Consider the following 11682-nt stretch of genomic DNA (forward strand, 5'->3'; position numbering starts at 1 on the left):
GAGCTGGCCGTCTGGTCTGGTCCTGCTCTCTCCCAACTAGCCAGTCACAGGGCTCCCCTCTCCCCCTCTTTGGGCCTTCGTCTCTGGGAAGGAGGGAAGGAGGGTGGGGGTTGCTGCTCTTGCTGTATCCAGATTATGGAAGCTTTTCACCAGATGAGTCACTCCCCAAGTCTGTCCCCTTCTGGCTTTTTCACATCTTGGGTTTGTTTTTTCAGGCCTCTCCTTTTCAACATGGAGGAAAAAGGTGTGCTTGTCCGCTAGCTGTCGAAACTTGCCCTTGGAAAGTGTCTTGCGGGCTCTCTCACTGCCACACTGGAGATGTGTGTATAAAATGGCTGATTCACTGAGAGGGGATGATGGTGCCAGTATTTTGAGGTGGGCTTATAGAAAGATGCCTTACTAAGGGGATTCAATTCAGCCGTCCACTTCATGTGCCAATCCTCCAATGTGGAATATATTACAAGAGCTTATAAAGACCTCATTGAGTTGTAACACATTTTCTAGATGTATTCAAATGTTTTGTTTAAACCTTTTGTTTTATGGAATCATATTCGGAGTGGTTTGTTTGAAAACCCATCCATGTCCTTGAGCCTCAGCGAAAAACCTTGTTATTCACTGAGTGCTTATTGGGGAGTATGCATTCACCCTAGTGTGAAGGAATGAAACAATCTGTTGGAAGTCTTGCCAGCTCTTTGAGGAACTTGGGAAAAGCACAAGATGGTGGAACCAGAACCACACACATTTTAACACCTGGAAGACAGCTGCTGAAGCTAGTCCTCAAACCGAAGACTTCCCATTGGTTTAGAGAAACTTGTGGGGTCTAACAAACATGCCCCGATACAGATGAGGTGGTGCAGAAAGATGTGATGTTTGATCAACTTGGAGAATTACCAAAGCCTGCAAGCATTCACTTCAAATCTTTCTGAATTTAAACAGTGTAGTGAATTTATGGCTAGATAATTGTTGTTTGATGAACACAAAGAATGCTGAAGTTCATGTTATTAGTCAGTAAAACCAAACTTCAACTCGTCTTTTTCAAGGATCTAGGAAATGTATATGTTATTCCCATTACTGAGTTAGTTAGCTGCCCATGTAAATAAAAAATCATAGTTCATGAACTATCACCAAGGGTTTCTTTAGGTTAAGATTATACCTTGCTGATTTCCCCACAATGTTGTTCAGATGAGACTTCTCACTAGCAGACATAGTTTTGCACTTAACTATTACTATGTATTACTATAACTATACACCAAACTACTATGCATGTAGCAATTACCTGTGTGGATGTAATTGACCTCCACACATTTGGGTGAGGCCAAAATGGTTTATTTATTCCTCTGGGAAAGTTTCGAAAACAACTGCAATCGAGAAACAATTTGTGCCATAACAAGGGGCTGAGGGGGCTTTAAAAGGTTTACTTGAGAGAAAAAAAGAAATTATTTAGAGACAGTAAACTCCTGCAGAGACTGCAGTCAGCGAGAACCTTCACGTTTCCAGCCAGGGGAAAAAAGAAAACACTGGCCAGATTGCAGAATAATTTCCCCTCTTTGATTTCGGCTCCAGAGAAACGAGACAGGAAGTCGACTATTCCTCAGACTATCAATGAGTGACAGCAGGGGTTAGTGAGTCCCCCCCAACCCCTGGTCCTGGATCAGCTTCTGAGCCCCACACATTGACCCACACCAGTTTACTGGGAGCAATCAAACACTGATCTTGGATCAGTTCCTTAGGCCAGCATTGGACTCCCCAACCCTGTGAATAAGCCCAGAAAATGAATTTAGCATGTCAGAGCCTTATCTCATTGCCAGACACTCTGAAATTCGTATCTAATTTGTCTTCATTGTTGCCAGATGTGGCGACATGGATACAGATGTTTATGATATTAAATGGCCACGGGCGGCTCGCTGAAATTGTATTCTTTTGTTGTGAAGCTCAGAAAATCTGCTGGGGGAATGGAGTCTAACTCTTACTACCTACCTCCACATCCCTATGTTCTGCTTTCAAACTCTGTCGGTGAGAAGTTTTCAGACCGTGCATAGAGAAATCATGTTTATTCACTGACATGAATAATTATAATTATTCATAATGATTCTCTTAAAAAACATGTTTTCCTTTATCTGCTTCTGAACATGGTGAAACTTACATTCACTGGTCAGTGGAGATTTCTTTCTTGTGGATATTCTTTCAAGCCCTTCTAGACGACTAGTTCACAACTTTTTGGTTGATGCAACTTCTGGGGGAAAACAAAATGGTGAGCGCTTGCTTCTTCCACGCATCATGTCATTTCTAAAAAACAGTACCACCCCCAAACCAATGCAAATTTGACTTTGTTTGCAAGTTTGTTCATGCAGTCACAGTTTACCCTTCTCAAGTAACTCAAACCCACTGCTGGTTTTGCCTGAAGGACGTTCTTTGTTTTGGCTGATTGTCATTAACAGCATGATAAAATGTTTAGATCTTCCACAAGCGGGGAGCTAGCTGTAGCGTCTTGAGAGTTGACTGGTAACACTGGAGTAGTGTGGCCAGTGAAAGTTACCTCCTGACCAAAGACTTTGACTGTTCTCTCTGCTACCGCACCGCAAGCGGTACCGGGGCACCAAGTCTAGGTCCAAAACTCCCCTTTGTTTTTACACTGCTGCTACTCGCTGTTTATTATGTATGTATAGTCACTTTACTCCAACCTACATGTACAAATTACCTCGACTAACCTGAAAGCCGCACATTAACTCGATACCCCCTGTATATATCCTCATTATTGTTATGTTATTGTGTAACGTTTTTTATTGCATTTTTTACTTTAGTTTATTTAGTAAATATTTTCTTAACTATATTTTCCTAAAACTGCATTGTTGGTTAAGGGCTTGTAAGTAAGCATTTCACGGTAAGGTACACCTGTTGTATTCGGCACATATGACAAATACAATTTGATTTGATAAATTATGCAGCAGCATACAAGACATTTTTGCCCTCACCTTGTTGTGCTGTGCTCACTTGAACAGGAAGGTGGCACGACGGTCCTTCTTGTGGGCTCTAGAAAGAGGCCTGAAATCCCGACTTGGAATTCAGAGTTGGATGACCGTTCAACATTATTTTCCGTATTTTGAACTCACTGAAATTTGAGATTTCCTAGATCTGAGTTTCCAGTTGTTTTGAACATGGCAGAAGTCATGCTTGATTGACAGCCAATGTATTCAAACTTTTATGGCTCATGGCATAACCCCCTTTTTCGTGATATCCAATTGGTAGTTACGATTTTGTCTCATCACTGCAACTCCCTTATGGACTCGGAGAAGGCCGAGAGCCAAGCCGTACTGCTTCTTGACACACTGCTCGCTTAACCCGGAAGCCAGCAGCACAAATGTGTCGGAGGAAACACTGTCGAACTGACGACCAAAGTCAACCGACCGGCCCGCCACAAGGAGTCGCTAGAGCATGATGAAACAAGAACATCCCGGCCGGCCAAACCCTCCCCTAACCCGGATGACGCTGGACCAATTGTGCACCGTCCCATGGGTCTCCCGGTCACGGCCGGCTGTGACACAAGCTGGGATCGAACCCGGGGCTGCAGTGGCGCCTTGGCACTCATTGTTGAATTTGCGATTTCCAACTTGTTGTGTAATGTTTATGTCCAATGGCCGATGAGAACCGATACGTTTTATCTATAATTTCTCTTCATATGACAAGGATTGAAAAGGATTTGCCAGTAGATTGCCGGCTTGATGCATGATGATGACTGCTTGTCTAGCTTGCTAGCTAAGATTTTGAAAGTATGATGTTGACATGCTCAGTCCAATCAAAGCTAAGGTGATAACTTGATTTGACGTCATTTTATCTGTGGCCAATGACCTTGAGGCTTCTTGGATGGGCACTTCTAATGTAAGTTTATGGCAGCACCCAAAGGGCTTGAATTTCGAGCTCTACCCGTAAATTTTGCGGTGATGTAGTGTCCCCATGAGTGACAGAACACTGAGCCAATCACGGTGCAACTAAAGAACATTACCAACCTCTATGCTCTGTATTTTCCGTTGGCACAGAAAGTTTCTGAGACCGTGTTTGCATGCGGTTTTATTAACTCAATTATTATTTTTTGTTTTTGCCCCACCTACCTTGATTGACGTGCCACTGTAAGCCAGTAATAATGCTCATAGATGATCCATGTATGAACTAAAAATGGACAAATCAAGCCCAAATTGTGAGGTTTAAAAAATACTTACATAGTCGCCAACGTTCTGGAACGTCTCTTTAAGTTAACCATCAGTGAATCCCACCCTCTCCGCCTCTAAAAAGCTCTCCTTTGGCTCTCCCATCGAACCATAGGGGCTCATATGATTAAAAGCAGATAGAAGCATTTTTCGTCTTGCAGATGTTGTAATAAATCACTAGTTGGCCCTGCCTAGGCAACTGGCTGTCTGACAAATGTTCCACAATAACTAAGCCCCCCACACCACCCTTCCCGTAAAAACTATTTGAAGAAAAAAGTCTGGAATTTCTGCCAGGTTGCTTGTAACTCTTTCGGGACAATTGTAAACTCCCAGCCATGTCAGCACAGGTGAAAACCTGAAGGAACCATAAAGGAAGGAAACAACGCCCACAGCCGGCTTTCTCTTTCTCTCACACTGGTTTATTTTCACCATGGAGGCTACGGTCTTAAACTCCCTTGTCTCCAATGCAGTCTCCACTGTGACTAATTCCACACAAAACGATGGCGGCTGAACCAGCCAGACTGCCTAAGCCGCCATGGATGGTGTTAGCTAATACCCCCACCCCATTAAAAAAAGCATTAATGGCTGAGGCGACAGCCAAGGCCATGAATCAGTCCCTTGACGGCTTCGAAAAAGATGCTGTCTCACCATAGCCTCAAAGCCACACTACTGACTACTCCCATCCCATTGCATTTCACACTGATAATGGTGGATTAGGACAGGGTCCCAGAGGATTTTATGTTTATAACCCAGGGGAGAAGACATCTTGCTATGCAGACACAAATACAAGAATAGTGACTACCACTGTACTGTCTACCCAACTAATCTACTGTTAATTAGACTAAGATACAGGAAAAAAATCTTGTCTTCAGACCTTCAAACTCTAGATGGATTTACATTCCAGTTCTCCCCATCATTTAAAGCAAGATGTATCTTATTCATCATTGTTTAACCTTTCTGTGCTTTAGTGTACAGTTACATGCCCCCATTATAGTTGACACAAACCCTGCAGGTGAAATATAGTCTAACTAACTCATAGTGGTGTGCCCCCTTTCATTCTCCATTTCCTGACCTTGTAATAGGGGTTTGTGACATTTTGCTCTGAGTGTAGTGGACTGGGAGAGTAGTGTAGTGAGGGATAGGGGTGAGAGAAGAATGGGGGAGTACAGCGACGAGAGGCTAAGTGTCAGGATTTATGGAGGTGATGGTGACAGCAACCCACTAGAGGCCATCAGTCTCGCCTGAAACGGGGTTACCTCAGACCCTATTAAGGTTTTTGTTTTGGTTTACAGCTGCTTTGAAGACTGACTGCGAGGCGTCCTTTCTTGTTTCAGAAGTAGTACGTTTCAGTCAATTTATTTGTGTTGTCAGAGGGAACAGTTATATTAATTCCATGGCATATTCCTCTTGATTAACAAAAGAAGGATTCATTACTTTGTTTTGTTGGAAAGGGATAGTCATTATCATAGTAAAAACAAGAATAGAACAGTTAGTGTATCAATAAAATAACAGTAGCTAATGGATATCCAAATCTAAACATAGTGTTACAATATTGGTGGTGTCAAACACTCCAGAAATAATCCCTTAACAAATGGCCAATAAGGACCTAAATGTTTAGCCTGACTGAAATTATAGCCCTGGATAAACCCAGACTGGTTAAGTGTATGTCTTCGGGGCATCTTTTGTGAGCGGAGAGATACTTTTTAAATATTTTTTTTAAAGAAAGGTGACCTTGCCTGTTTAATTTAACTCCAGGTGGTTTCCGCTGGTTCTGCCAACACAATCAACGTTCCAGCCTCTGCATTCTTTCACTGGATGCAAAGAGCCACTGCAGGGAGCAAACAATGCTCTTTGTGCCCAGTGGGCACTGTAATTGGCAGGCTATCATTATCATATTAATTTGTTTGGGCTCGTCTGATCCCTCTTGAAACTTTGTTTAAAAAGCCTTCAAATAAACTGTGTGAAAAGTAGAAATTCTGTGTTAAAATTCTTGTTCAAAGTAATTTTGTTGTGAAGAAACTCATATCGTAAGATGGAGAGGGGGACAGGTGTTTGTAGATTTAAAGGAAGAGTAAGGCAAACTTACAAACTACAACAACAAAAAATGTATTTACAGGTTTAATTTCAGAGTAATCAACAGATTTCAGTGTGGCAGAAACTGAACCATCATTCAAATCAAATCAAAGTGTATTTGTCACGTGGACTGAATACAACAGGTGTAGACCTTACAATGAAATGCTTACTTACAGGCTTTAACCAACAGTGCAACAAATGTATTAGGTGAACAATTGGTAAGTAGAGAAATAAAACAACAGTAAAAAGACAGTGAAAAACAGTAGCGAGGCTATAACACTAGCGAGGCTACATACAGGCACCGGTTAGTCGGGCTGATTGAGGTAGTATGTACATGTAGATATGGCTAAAGTGACTATGCATATGTGATAAACAGTGAGGAGCATTAGCGTAAAAGAGGGGTTGGCGGGTAGTGGGTGGCGGCGGGACACAATGCAGATAGCCCGGTTAGCCAATGTGTGGGGGAACTGGTTAGTCGGGCCAATTGAGGTAGTATGTACATGAATGTATAGTTAAAGTGACTATGCTTATATGATAAATAGTGAATAGCAGCAGCGTAAAAGAGGGGTTAGGGTGGGGGCACACAATGCAAATAGTCTGGGTAGCCATTTGATTACCTGTTCAGGAATCTTATGACTTGCGGGTAAAAACTGTTGAGAAGCCTTTTTGTCCTAGACTTGGCACTCCGGTACCGCTTGCCATGCGGTAGTAGAGAGAACAGTCTATGACTGGGGTGGCTGGGGTCAGACAATTTTTGGGGCCTTCCTCTGACACCGCCTGGTGTAGAGGTCCTGGATGGCAGGAAGCTTGGCCCCAGTGATGTACTGGGCCGTAAGCACTACCCTCTGTAGTGCCTTGCGGTCGGAGGCCGAGCAATTGCCGTACTAGGCAGTGATGCAACCAGTCAGGATGCTCTCGATGTTGCAGCTGTAGAACCTTTTGTGGATCTGAGGACCCATGCCAAATCTTTTCGTTTCCTGAGGGGAAATAGGCTTTGTCGTGCCCTCTTCACGACTGTCTTGGTGTGTTTGGACCATTCTAGTTTGTTGGCGATGTGGACACCAAGGAACTTGAAGCTCTCAACCTGCTCCACTACAGCCCCGTCGATGAGAATGGGGGCGTGCTCGGTCCTCATTTTCCTGTAGTCCACAATCATCTCCTTAGTCTTGGTTACTTTGAGGGCGTGATCCCGCAGTCGTCCGGAACAGCTGATTCTCTCCTACATGCCTCGATGTTGCTTGCCTCGAAGCGAGCATAGAAGTGATTTAGCTTGTCTGGTAGGCTCGTGTCACTGGGCAGCTCGCGGCTGTGCTTCCCTTGTAGTCTGTAATCGTTTGCAAGCCATGCCACATAAGATGAGCGTTGGAGCCAGTGTAGTATGATTCAGTCTTAGCCCTGAATTGATGCTTTGCCTGTTTGATGGTTTGTCGTAGGGCATAGCAGGATTTCTTATAAGCTTCCAGGTTAGAGTCCCGCACCTTTTAAGAGGCAGCTCTACCCTTTAGCTCAGTGCGAATGTTGCCTGTAATCCATGACTTCTGGTTGGGGTATGTACGTACAGTCACTGTGGGGACGATGTCCTCGATGCACTTATTGACAAAGCCAGTGACTGATGTGGTGTACTCCTCAATGCCATCGGAAGAATACTGGAACATGTTCCAGTCTGTGATAGCAAAACAGTCCTGTAGTTTAGCATCTGCTTCATCTGATCACTTTTTTATAGACCAAGTCACTGGTGCTTCCTACTTTAATTTTTGCTTGTAAGCAGGAATCAGGAGGATAGAATTGTGGTCGGATTTACCAAATGGAGGACGAGGGAGACCTTTGTCCACGTCTCCTGTGTGGAGTACAGGTGATCTAGAATTTTTTTTTCTCTGGTTGCACATTTAACATGTTGATAGAAATTAGGTAGAACTGATTTAAGTTTCCCTGCATTAAAGTCTCCGGCCTCTAGGAGCGCTGCCTCGTGAGCGGTGGGTGAGCGGTTTCCTGTTTGCTTATTTCCTTATGCAGCTGACTGAGTGCGGTTTTAGTGCCAGCATCCATCGGTGGTGGTAAATAAACAGCCACGAAAAGTATAGCTGAAAACTCTCTAGGCAAGTTGTGTGGTCTGTAATTTATCACAAGATACTCTACTTCAGGCGAGCAAAGTCTAGAGACTTCCTTAGATTTCGTGCACCAGCTGTTGTTAACAAATATGCACAGACCGCCCTTCCCTTGTCTTACCGGAATGTGCTGTTCTATCTTGCCAGTGCAGCGTTTATCATGCTAACTGAATATACATGTCATCATTCATCATTCATCATTCAACCACGATTCCCTGATGCCACGATGATGGCAATGACAGTCTTAGCAAGGCAGGTGAGAACATAATGTTGTGTATAGCTACAGCATGCTATTTGTCAAGCCTGGTAAATTGTGTCATGAGTGAACCGCTTTGACCTCGGCAACTATGACATTATCGGTCATTGACATAAACCCACACTTCATGGCTTACTTCCCTTAGTGAAGGACCTTGGAGGGCACCGGCACAAATATCAATCAATCAAGGGTTCCCCATGCTATCTGTAGATAGAAGATGCCCCTAGGCACTGATAGTTCTTCCACTCCCTTCATATTACAACTTCATATTAAAACAATATATTCAGTATTACAATGTTCCGTATTAAAGCTGTAGAAAACAGCAAAGTTGGGGAATAAACTAAAATATGCACGAATATTGCCCTTTTGTGGAGCTTTCACCAGCCACATGAAACTTCTAAGATCATGTGGCTAGTACCCCCCTTAGAAATGTGTGACTGGCCAGAGGGCCAATTCTCTTATCTATAGGGGATCTGCCTTGCACGCTTGACGATGGAGAGAGGGTCATTCACTCGTGAGAAGGGCCTGATTGGCTTGACCCCAAGGCTATTCCATGTAAGATACCCCTCCCCCCATCTATCCATAGTGAAGCGAATAATGGGGCTGAGTCTGCGTTGTTGAAGTGCCATGCTAATTTTCGTCCGATTCAAGAAATTCAGTATTTATTTACAATTACAAGAAACCTAAAGATGAATGCTAACTTGAGGCACATGCTCGAAATTGAGATAGTATTGTACATCAATGCCAATAGGAGATTTGCTCAAAGAGAGGTTGAGAGGGGGTTATTAAGTCATAAATCCTTGGAGTAACTGACAGGTGAAATGGAGCAAAACTCGGGGTGCCACACAGTGTCTGATCATGTAGGCGACGGTGACACTCCCACACGAGGAATTGACTGATAGTGACCCTTGACCTGTTGGAGTACCGCCACTTCAGACACTCCAGGGTCAAACATGCTGACACAACAACTCAGGAGAACCTCACCATACGCACACACAAATGTTCAAACCACACACTCTGCAAAAATGGGCAAAGACCTGACCTCAAGGGTCTTTCACTTATTTGCTTAATTTCTTAAATAAAGAGAGCTTTCCTCAAATAAAGATGCTGTCCTGGAACTGAGGTGCAGATGAGTCCTTGTCAAGTGATGACATGCCATATCTTCAATTCCACAATTGGGAGTCTACCTACGGCACTGCAATGGATGGCCTGGGACAAGTCAATGGATGTGCTTTGAAAAGGTGTGAGTGATGCTCCTCCATAAATGGATGGAAGAGGCCCTTTTGTTGACTATGAGCAAGCAAACACCAAAGGCCTGTGATGTGAAGCCAAGCCCCCTGTCATCAGCTCAAACAACACCTGAATGAGAGGAGGGGTGAGGGGGGAGGAAGGCAGGAGGAGGGCACACAGACATCGACCCCTCACCCCCCAAAATGACTCATTCATTGACTTAAAGTGCTCTATGTAGAAACCAGCTCTGATGACAAAAAACAAACAGGGGAAGAGGTTTAGAGTAGCGGGGGTGTTTGGGTTGGTCTTTTACCACGGTAACCAATCCACCAATCCACTGAGAGCCAAAGCCACCAAATGGCTGCTGTTTTAGAATACTCCAAATGACTCAGCCAAACAGAAGGTGGACCAGGAAGAACATTGGGGAGGGATATGGCTACATACAGTGTAGGGAAGATAGCTAGCCAGTACTGTGCTATGGAGATTACCTGAATGTGCCAGAGACGTTTCATTATAGGGAGTACTTCTATATTCCCATATACAGTATTATAAGTATTCAGCTCCAAGAGTTTCTCTGTGGAACATCAGAGAGCGCTGCAGATATGTTGATTTCAAGTCTTGGCTGGTATGTTAAGGCAATTATCTTGTGTTTTTCTGGGTTTTGCCAGTGATTAATGGAAACAATCTGTTCGATCCCTTCACATGCAAAGAATCCACTCTTGGCTCCATGGTGTATTTGTTTGCCTCGTGGTCTAAAGGTGCTGTCTGGGGAGCCCTGATGCTCTGCTGCCACCAAAAAAAGGCCATTGAAACACATAACTTGTGTGTTTTCCAGGCTAATCATGATATGTGCAGTCAATCTGAAAATGGACACACTTGACGTATACCATGTGCCTGAAGACAATTGAACTGATAAAATATTATATGTAAAAATAGACAGATCTGTGCTGTTGGAGAATTTGCAGTAAAGTTATGTAAGAACCTGTGTGAAACCTCATTTGAGTTGTGTATAGTAGGCTACAGTTTGTTTTGAGGCTTGTGGTTGACAATAGAAAAAGCCTCCACATCGCAATAAAGCGAACATGTTCAGGCGTGCACTGTTGTAGAAACACTGCTGCTTTTAAAACAACTAAACTGTCTAATATTTATTGTTTGGTTTTGGATTACAGCACTGAATTATGACACTGGACTTGAGTAGCAACAAGGCCCACAGTGGAGACAGAGAGAGGGGGATTACCCACTTTCCCAGCCTAGACTTGTACATCCCAAATGGCACCCTATTCCCTATGTAGTGCACTACTTTTCACCAGCGCCTCAAGGGCCCTGGGACCAGAGCGCTATGGATCCTGGTCAAAAGTAGTGCAGTAAATAGGGAATAGTGTGCCATTTGGCTAGCAGTCTATTGGTTCTGTTTAAGACATAACACCAACTCCAGTTGATAGATGAAGAGTTTCCATATCAGGTGGATTTGTCCAGAGGGGATCTCCGGTGATGGATAGGTCTACCTTAGCCAGGGTCATTTTGTAGCTGATGCCTCTCTCTCACCCCAAAATGAAGGAGAAGTACAGTCAAGCCCCTGGAGACATCTTCTGAGATGTACATCTCCAAGCCCACCCAGAAGAATATTACAATAAATGTTTATTAAGTTACACAACCCTCCTCTCCATAGGTTGACTTTCTGGGTATGGTGCCAAAGTCTTGTATACATTACCCCCTCCTCCCCTCATCAATTTAGTACGATCCAAATGGAAATAGAGATGTTTTCCTTCTTCTTCTTCAAGACTCTCTCTACGACATGAAGACTGAGGCAGATGAG

Source organism: Salvelinus fontinalis, chromosome 39 (assembly GCF_029448725.1).
Source record: "Salvelinus fontinalis isolate EN_2023a chromosome 39, ASM2944872v1, whole genome shotgun sequence".
NCBI lineage: Eukaryota > Metazoa > Chordata > Actinopteri > Salmoniformes > Salmonidae > Salvelinus > Salvelinus fontinalis.